The sequence below is a fragment of the Rhinoderma darwinii genome, unplaced genomic scaffold (genome assembly GCF_050947455.1).
Source record: "Rhinoderma darwinii isolate aRhiDar2 unplaced genomic scaffold, aRhiDar2.hap1 Scaffold_971, whole genome shotgun sequence".
Taxonomy (NCBI): domain Eukaryota; kingdom Metazoa; phylum Chordata; class Amphibia; order Anura; family Rhinodermatidae; genus Rhinoderma; species Rhinoderma darwinii.
In genome coordinates, this window is record NW_027464546.1 from 15001 (window position 1) to 24739 (window position 9739).

Here is a 9739-nt window from a genome sequence, read left to right on the forward strand (position 1 = left end):
ACACCGGCCGTAGGTGGCCGGGGGCGAAACAGACCCGGACGGTGTGGGAGGAAGACGCGCTCGCCGTAACCGACAGGGCTCCAAAGCACTGCCGAGCGAGTGGTCCCTCCGCCGCCGGGTCGCGGGGAGCCAGATCGATCTGAGGAGTCTTGGACAAATTCCAAAGACTCAAACGGCGCGGGAGCACGTGCTCCTCTCACAGCTTAACGACAGGTGGCAGAGGCCGACGGGGACTTCCAGGAGGCCGGCATGATGTGCCACTACATACCGGTCACACCATGGAAGTCCTTCTCGGGTTGGACCAGGTGTAGCTCCCGCTAGAACGTGCAGCACGTCCTCCTTCACGGTACTCGGCTGGAGTCACCAAGCTGGCCGAGCTCCTGCAACTGCTGGTCGGCCTGGGACTCCAGAAAGAATGCGCCAAAGTTATTTCGTGGAAGTTCAGGTGCAGCGGACCGACCAGCGAACGAGGCCGACCGGGACTTCCAGGAGACACCATGAGAGGGCCGGTGCCTATCGCTCACACCCTGGAAGTCACTCTCGGCCACGAACGGTTAGGACTTCCCGTTAGGAAGAACCGTAGGGACTTGGAACACGAAACCAAAATGCCCTCTCACAGGATTTCAGGTGAAGGAGATATTCGCACCCCTAAAAGTGTCACCACCTCAAATACACCGGGGTAAGGTGCCAAAGTGCCCGGGCTCCTGGAACTGCTGCCCGGCTGAAGCCCAAAATAAAAACCTCATAGGGTTTTTCCTCCAAAACGTCAATGAAGACCGATCTGCGAGCGAGGCCGACGGGGACTTCCAGGAGGCCGGCATGACGTGCCACTACATACCGGTCACACCATGGAAGTCCTTCTCGGGTTGGAACAGGTGCAGCTCCCGCTAGAACGTGCAGCACGTCCTCCTTCAAGGTACTCGGGTTGGAGTCGCCAAGCTGGCCGAGCTCCTGCAACTGCTGGTCGGCCTGGGACTTCAGAAAGAATGCACCACAGTTCTTTCATGGAAAGTCAGGTGCAGCGGACCGACCAGCGAACGAGGCCGACGGGGACTTCCAGGAGGCCGGCATGACGTGCCACTACATACCGGTCACACCATGGAAGCCCTTCTCGGGTTGAACCAGGTATAGCTCCCGCTAGAACGTGCAGCACATCCTCCTTCACAGTACTCGGTTGAACTCACCACCGTGGCCGAGCTCCTGCAACTGCTGGTCGGCCTGGGACTCCAGAAAGAATGTACCAAAGTTCTTTCGTGAAAGTTCAGGTGCAGCGGACCGACCAACGAGCAAGGCCGATGGGGACTTCCAGGAGGCCGGCATGACGTGCCACTACATACCGGTCACTCCCTGGAAGTCCTTCTCGGCCACAAACGGTTAGGACTTCCCGCTAGGAAGAACCGTTAGGACTTGGAACGCGGAGCAGAAATGCCCTCTCACAGGATTTCAGGTGAAGGAGATATTCACACCCCTAAAAGTGTCACCACCTCAAATACACCGGGGTAAGGTGCCAAAGTACCCGGGCTCCTGGAACTGCTGCCCGGCTGAAGCCCAAAATAAAAACCTCATAGGGTTTTTCCTCCAAAACGTCAATGAAGACAGACCTGCGAGCGAAGCCGACGGGGACTTCCAGGAGGCCGGCATGACGTGCCACTACATACCGGTCACACCATGGAAGTCCTTCTCGGGTTGGAACAGGTGCAGCTCCCGCTAGAACGTGCAGCACGTCCTCCTTCAAGGTACTCGGGTTGGAGTCGCCAAGCTGGCCGAGCTCCTGCAACTGCTGGTCGGCCTGGGACTTCAGAAAGAATGCACCAAAGTTCTTTCATGGAAAGTCAGGTGCAGCGGACCGACCAGCGAACGAGGCCGACGGGGACTTCCAGGAGGCCGGCATGACGTGCCACTACATACCGGTCACACCATGGAAGTCCTTCTCGGGTTGAACCAGGTACAGCTCCCGCTAGAACGTGTAGCACGTCCTCCTTCACAGTACTCGGTTGGACTCAACACCGTGGCCGAGCTCCTGCAACTGCTGGTCGGCCTGGGACTTCAGAAAGAATGCACCACAGTTCTTTCATGGAAAGTCAGGTGCAGCGGACCGACCAGCGAACGAGGCCGACGGGGACTTCCAGGAGGCCGGCATGACGTGCCACTACATACCGGTCACACCATGGAAGTCCTTCTCGGGTTGAACCAGGTATAGCTCCCGCTAGAACGTGCAGCACGTCCTCCTTCACAGTACTCGGTTGAACTCACCACCGTGGCCGAGCTCCTGCAACTGCTGGTCGGCCTGGGACTCCAGAAAGAATGTACCAAAGTTCTTTCGTGGAAGTTCAGGTGCAGCGGACCGACCAGGGAGCAAGGCCGATGGGGACTTCCAGGAGGCCGGCATGACGTGCCACTACATACCGGTCACTCCCTGGAAGTCCTTCTCGGCCACGAACGGTTAGGACTTCCCGCTAGGAAGAACCGTTAGGACTTGGAACGCGGAGCAGAAATGCCCTCTCACAGGATTTCAGGTGAAGGAGATATTCACACCCCTAAAAGTGTCACCACCTCAAATACACCGGGGTAAGGTGCCAAAGTACCCGGGCTCCTGGAACTGCTGCCCGGCTGAAGCCCAAAATAAAAACCTCATAGGGTTTTTCCTCCAAAACGTCAATGAAGACAGACCTGCGAGCGAGGCCGACGGGGACTTCCAGGAGGCCGGCATGACGTGCCACTACATACCGGTCACACCATGGAAGTCCTTCTCGGGTTGAACCAGGTACAGCTCCCGCTAGAACGTGTAGCACGTCCTCCTTCACAGTACTCGGTTGGACTCAACACCGTGGCCGAGCTCCTGCAACTGCTGGTCGGCCTGGGACTTCAGAAAGAATGCACCACAGTTCTTTCATGGAAAGTCAGGTGCAGCGGACCGACCAGCGAACGAGGCCGACGGGGACTTCCAGGAGGCCGGCATGACGTGCCACTACATACCGGTCACACCATGGAAGTCCTTCTCGGGTTGAACCAGGTATAGCTCCCGCTAGAACGTGCAGCACGTCCTCCTTCACAGTACTCGGTTGAACTCACCACCGTGGCCGAGCTCCTGCAACTGCTGGTCGGCCTGGGACTCCAGAAAGAATGTACCAAAGTTCTTTCGTGGAAGTTCAGGTGCAGCGGACCGACCAGGGAGCAAGGCCGATGGGGACTTCCAGGAGGCCGGCATGACGTGCCACTACATACCGGTCACTCCCTGGAAGTCCTTCTCGGCCACGAACGGTTAGGACTTCCCGCTAGGAAGAACCGTTAGGACTTGGAACGCGGAGCAGAAATGCCCTCTCACAGGATTTCAGGTGAAGGAGATATTCACACCCCTAAAAGTGTCACCACCTCAAATACACCGGGGTAAGGTGCCAAAGTACCCGGGCTCCTGGAACTGCTGCCCGGCTGAAGCCCAAAATAAAAACCTCATAGGGTTTTTCCTCCAAAACGTCAATGAAGACAGACCTGCGAGCGAGGCCGACGGGGACTTCCAGGAGGCCGGCATGACGTGCCACTACATACCGGTCACACCATGGAAGTCCTTCTCGGGTTGAACCAGGTACAGCTCCCGCTAGAACGTGTAGCACGTCCTCCTTCACAGTACTCGGTTGGACTCAACACCGTGGCCGAGCTCCTGCAACTGCTGGTCGGCCTGGGACTTCAGAAAGAATGCACCACAGTTCTTTCATGGAAAGTCAGGTGCAGCGGACCGACCAGCGAACGAGGCCGACGGGGACTTCCAGGAGGCCGGCATGACGTGCCACTACATACCGGTCACACCATGGAAGTCCTTCTCGGGTTGAACCAGGTACAGCTCCCGCTAGAACGTGTAGCACGTCCTCCTTCACAGTACTCGGTTGGACTCAACACCGTGGCCGAGCTCCTGCAACTGCTGGTCGGCCTGGGACTTCAGAAAGAATGCACCACAGTTCTTTCATGGAAAGTCAGGTGCAGCGGACCGACCAGCGAACGAGGCCGACGGGGACTTCCAGGAGGCCGGCATGACGTGCCACTACATACCGGTCACACCATGGAAGTCCTTCTCGGGTTGAACCAGGTATAGCTCCCGCTAGAACGTGCAGCACGTCCTCCTTCACAGTACTCGGTTGAACTCACCACCGTGGCCGAGCTCCTGCAACTGCTGGTCGGCCTGGGACTCCAGAAAGAATGTACCAAAGTTCTTTCGTGGAAGTTCAGGTGCAGCGGACCGACCAGGGAGCAAGGCCGATGGGGACTTCCAGGAGGCCGGCATGACGTGCCACTACATACCGGTCACTCCCTGGAAGTCCTTCTCGGCCACGAACGGTTAGGACTTCCCGCTAGGAAGAACCGTTAGGACTTGGAACGCGGAGCAGAAATGCCCTCTCACAGGATTTCAGGTGAAGGAGATATTCACACCCCTAAAAAGTGTCACCACCTCAAATACACCGGGGTAAGGTGCCAAAGTACCCGGGCTCCTGGAACTGCTGCCCGGCTGAAGCCCAAAATAAAAACCTCATAGGGTTTTTCCTCCAAAACGTCAATGAAGACAGACCTGCGAGCGAGGCCGACGGGGACTTCCAGGAGGCCGGCATGACGTGCCACTACATACCGGTCACACCATGGAAGTCCTTCTCGGGTTGAACCAGGTACAGCTCCCGCTAGAACGTGTAGCACGTCCTCCTTCACAGTACTCGGTTGGACTCAACACCGTGGCCGAGCTCCTGCAACTGCTGGTCGGCCTGGGACTTCAGAAAGAATGCACCACAGTTCTTTCATGGAAAGTCAGGTGCAGCGGACCGACCAGCGAACGAGGCCGACGGGGACTTCCAGGAGGCCGGCATGACGTGCCACTACATACCGGTCACACCATGGAAGTCCTTCTCGGGTTGAACCAGGTACAGCTCCCGCTAGAACGTGTAGCACGTCCTCCTTCACAGTACTCGGTTGGACTCAACACCGTGGCCGAGCTCCTGCAACTGCTGGTCGGCCTGGGACTTCAGAAAGAATGCACCACAGTTCTTTCATGGAAAGTCAGGTGCAGCGGACCGACCAGCGAACGAGGCCGACGGGGACTTCCAGGAGGCCGGCATGACGTGCCACTACATACCGGTCACACCATGGAAGTCCTTCTCGGGTTGAACCAGGTATAGCTTCCCGCTAGAACGTGCAGCACGTCCTCCTTCACAGTACTCGGTTGAACTCACCACCGTGGCCGAGCTCCTGCAACTGCTGGTCGGCCTGGGACTCCAGAAAGAATGTACCAAAGTTCTTTCGTGGAAGTTCAGGTGCAGCGGACCGACCAGGGAGCAAGGCCGATGGGGACTTCCAGGAGGCCGGCATGACGTGCCACTACATACCGGTCACTCCCTGGAAGTCCTTCTCGGCCACGAACGGTTAGGACTTCCCGCTAGGAAGAACCGTTAGGACTTGGAACGCGGAGCAGAAATGCCCTCTCACAGGATTTCAGGTGAAGGAGATATTCACACCCCTAAAAGTGTCACCACCTCAAATACACCGGGGTAAGGTGCCAAAGTACCCGGGCTCCTGGAACTGCTGCCCGGCTGAAGCCCAAAATAAAAACCTCATAGGGTTTTTCCTCCAAAACGTCAATGAAGACAGACCTGCGAGCGAGGCCGACGGGGACTTCCAGGAGGCCGGCATGACGTGCCACTACATACCGGTCACACCATGGAAGTCATTCTCGGGTTGAACCAGGTACAGCTCCCGCTAGAACGTGTAGCACGTCCTCCTTCACAGTACTCGGTTGGACTCACCACCGTGGCCGAGCTCCTGCAACTGCTGGTCGGCCTGGGACTTCAGAAAGAATGCACCACAGTTCTTTCATGGAAAGTCAGGTGCAGCGGACCGACCAGCGAACGAGGCCGACGGGGACTTCCAGGAGGCCGGCATGACGTGCCACTACATACCGGTGACACCATGGAAGTCCTTCTCGGTTTGAACCAGGTGCAGCTCCTGCTAGAACGTGCAGCACGTCCTCCTTCAAGGTGTTCGGTTGGAGCCGCCAAGGTGGCCGAGCTCCTGCAACTGCTGGTCGGCCTGGGACTCCAGAAAGAATGCATCAAAGTTCTTTCGTGGAAGTTCAGGTGCAGCGGACCGACCAGCGAGCGAGGACGACGGGGACTTCCAGGAGGCCGGCATGACGTGCCACTACATACCGGTCACACCATGGAAGTCCTTCTCGGGTTGGACCAGGTGCAGCTCCCGCAAGAACGTGCAGCACGTCCTCCTTCACGGTACTCGGTTGGAGTCACAGAGCTGGCCGAGCTCCTGCAACTGCTGGTCGGCCTGGGACTCCAGAAAGAATGCACCAAACTTCTTTCATGGAAGTTAAGGTGCAGCGGACCGACCAGCGAACGAGGCCGACGGGGACTTCCAGGAGGCACCGTGAGAGGGCAGGCCGGTACCTATTGCTCAAACCCTGGAAGTCACTCTCGGCCAGGAACGGTTAGGACTTCCCGCTAGGAAGAACCGTTGGGACTTGGAACTCAAAACCTAGATGCCCTCTCACAGGATTTCAGGTGAAGGAGATATTCACACCCCTAAAAGTGTCACCACCTCAAATACACCGGGGTAAGGTGCCAAAGTACCCGGGCTCATGGAACTGCTGCCCGGCTGAGGCCCAAAATAAAAACCTCATAGGGTTTTTTCTCCAAAACGTCAATGAAGACAGACCTGCGAGCGAGGCCGACGGGGACTTCCAGGAGGACGGCAGGAGGTGCCACTACCTACCGGTCACACCATGGAAGTCCTTCTCGGCTTGGAACGGGAGCAGCTCCCGTTTGTACTTCCTCGTTCACGGCTTTCGGTAGGAGTTGCCGAGGTGGCCGAGCTCCTGCAACTGCAGGTCGGCTTGGGACTTCATAAAATACCATAAAAAAAAAAAGTGTTTTTTTATTATGAAGGTAAAACTCACAGCGGGACCGAGCCGTGAGCCAGGCCGACGGGGACTTCCAGGAGGACGGCAGGAGGTGCCACTACCTACCGGTCACACCATGGAAGTCCTTCTCGGCTTGGAACGGGAGCAGCTCCCGTTTGTACTTCCTCGTTCACGGCTTTCGGTAGGAGTTGCCGAGGTGGCCTTGCTCGTGCAACTGCAGGTGGGCTTGGGGCTTCAGGAAATAACATAAAAAAAAAAAATATTTTTTTATTAAGAAGGTAAAAAAACACCGGACCCGACCAGCGAGCGAGGCCGACGGGGACATCCAGGGCAGCGGCGTGAGAGGGCGGCTTGGTGCCGCTATCGCCGTGGAAGCAGCATTCGGCCTAAGCCGGGAACGCCTCCCGCCCTCCTCTCGTCCTGGAAGTGTTGGACTTGGGAGGCGGAGCAAGTTCTCCCTCTCACAGTATTTCAGGCGTAGGAGATGTTCACACCCCTAAAAGTGTCACCTCGCCAATTACACCGGTGGGAGGTGCCAAAATGCCCGGCCTCCTGGAACTGCTGCTTGGCTGAAGGCCAAAATAAAAACCTCATAGGGTTTTTCCTCCAAAACGTGAATGAAGACAGACACGCGAGCCAGGCCGAGGGGGAGTTCCAGGAGGTCGGCATGAGGTGGCCGCACCTACCGCTTGAGCCCTGGAAGTCCGTCGCGGACCGGAAGTGCATGTCGGGCGGGTGAACTACGGGACTCGCCGCGGGCGCTGTGGAGCTCCCACAAGGAAGCTGCCGGCATCCACAAGCTCCCACGGGGCCCCTCTATCCCCCCACGGGTGCAGAAGGCAGGCACACCGCCGCTAATAGGCGGAGCTGGCTCCCGGCCGCTGTCATGCATCACTCGCGGACCGGAAGTGCTTGTCAGCCGGGTGGACACGGCGGGACTCGCCGCGGGTGCTGTGGAGCTCGTACAGGGCTGCCCCCGGGCTGGCACAGCTTCCACAAGGCTCCTCTATCCCCCCACGGGTGCAATAGGCAGGCACACGCCGCACACGCCGCTCGTACACGGAGATGGCTCCCGGCCGCTTTCGGTAGGAGTCACCGAGGTGGCCTTGCTCGTGCAAATGCAGGGGGGCTTGGGGCTTCGGAAAATACCATAAAAAAAAAAAGTTTTTTTATTAAGAAGGTAAAAAAAAAAACAGCGGGACCGACCCGCGAGCTAGGCCGACGGGGACTTCCAGGAGGTCGGCATGAGGTGGAGGCTCCTACCGCTCTTGCCCTGGAAGTCCGCAGAGGACCGCGGGCGCTGTGGAGCTCCCACAAGGAAGCTGCTGGCATCCAGCAGCTCCCACGGGGCCCCTCTATCCCCCCACGGGTGCAGAAGGCAGGCACACCGCCGCTGATAGGCGGAGCTGGCTCCCGGCCGCTGTCATGCATCACTCGCGGACCGGAAGTGCTTTGCAGCCGGGTGGACACGACGGGACTCGCCGCGGGCGCTGTGGAGCTCCCACAAGGAAGCTGCCGGCATCCACAAGCTCCCACGGGGCCCCTCTATCCCCCCACGGGTGCAGAAGGCAGGCACACGCCGCTGATAGGCGGAGCTGGCTCCCGGCCGCTGTCATGCATCACTCGCGGACCGGAAGTGCTTGTCAGCCGGGTGGACACGGCGGGACTCGCCGCGGGTGCTGTGGAGCTCGTACAGGGCTGCCCCCGGGCTGGCACAGCTTCCACAAGGCTCCTCTATCCCCCCACGGGTGCAATAGGCAGGCACACGCCGCACACGCCGCTCGTACACGGAGATGACTCCCGGCCGCTTTCGGTAGGAGTCACCGAGGTGTCCTTGCTCGTGCAACTGCAGGTGGGCTTGAGGCTTCCGAAAGTACCATAAAAAAAAAAAGATTTTTTTATTAAGAAGGTAAAAAAAAAAACAGCGGGACCGACCCGCGAGCTAAGCCGACGGGGACTTCCAGGAGGTCGGCATGAGGTGGCCGCTCATACCGCTCTTGCCCTGGAAGTCCGCCGAGGACCGCGGGCGCTGTGGAGCTCCCACAAGGAAGCTGCCGGCATGCAGCAGCTCCCACGGGGCCCCTCTATCCCCCCACGGGTGCAGAAGGCAGGCACACCGCCGCTGATAGGCGGAGCTGGCTCCCGGCCGCTGTCATGCATCACTCGCGGACCGGAAGTGCTTGGCAGCCGGGTGGACACGGCGGGACTCGCCGCGGGTGCTGTGGAGCTCGTACAGGGCTGCCCCCGGGCTGGCACAGCTTCCCCATGGCTCCTCTATCCCCCCACGGGTGCAATAGGCAGGCACACGCCGCACACGCCGCTCGTACACGGAGATGACTCCCGGCCGCTTTCGGTAGGAGTCACCGAGGTGTCCTTGCTCGTGCAACTGCAGGTGGGCTTGAGGCTTCCGAAAGTACCATAAAAAAAAAAAGATTTTTTTATTAAGAAGGTAAAAAAAAAAACAGCGGGACCGACCCGCGAGCTAAGCCGACGGGGACTTCCAGGAGGTCGGCATGAGGTGGCCGCTCATACCGCTCTTGCCCTGGAAGTCCGCCGAGGACCGCGGGCGCTGTGGAGCTCCCACAAGGAAGCTGCCGGCATGCAGCAGCTCCCACGGGGCCCCTCTATCCCCCCACGGGTGCAGAAGGCAGGCACACCGCCGCTGATAGGCGGAGCTGGCTCCCGGCCGCTGTCATGCATCACTCGCGGACCGGAAGTGCTTGGCAGCCGGGTGGACACGGCGGGACTCGCCGCGGGCGCTGTGGAGCTCGTACAGGGCTGCCCCCGGGCTGGCACAGCTTCCACAAGGCTCCTCTATCCCCCCACGGGTGCAAT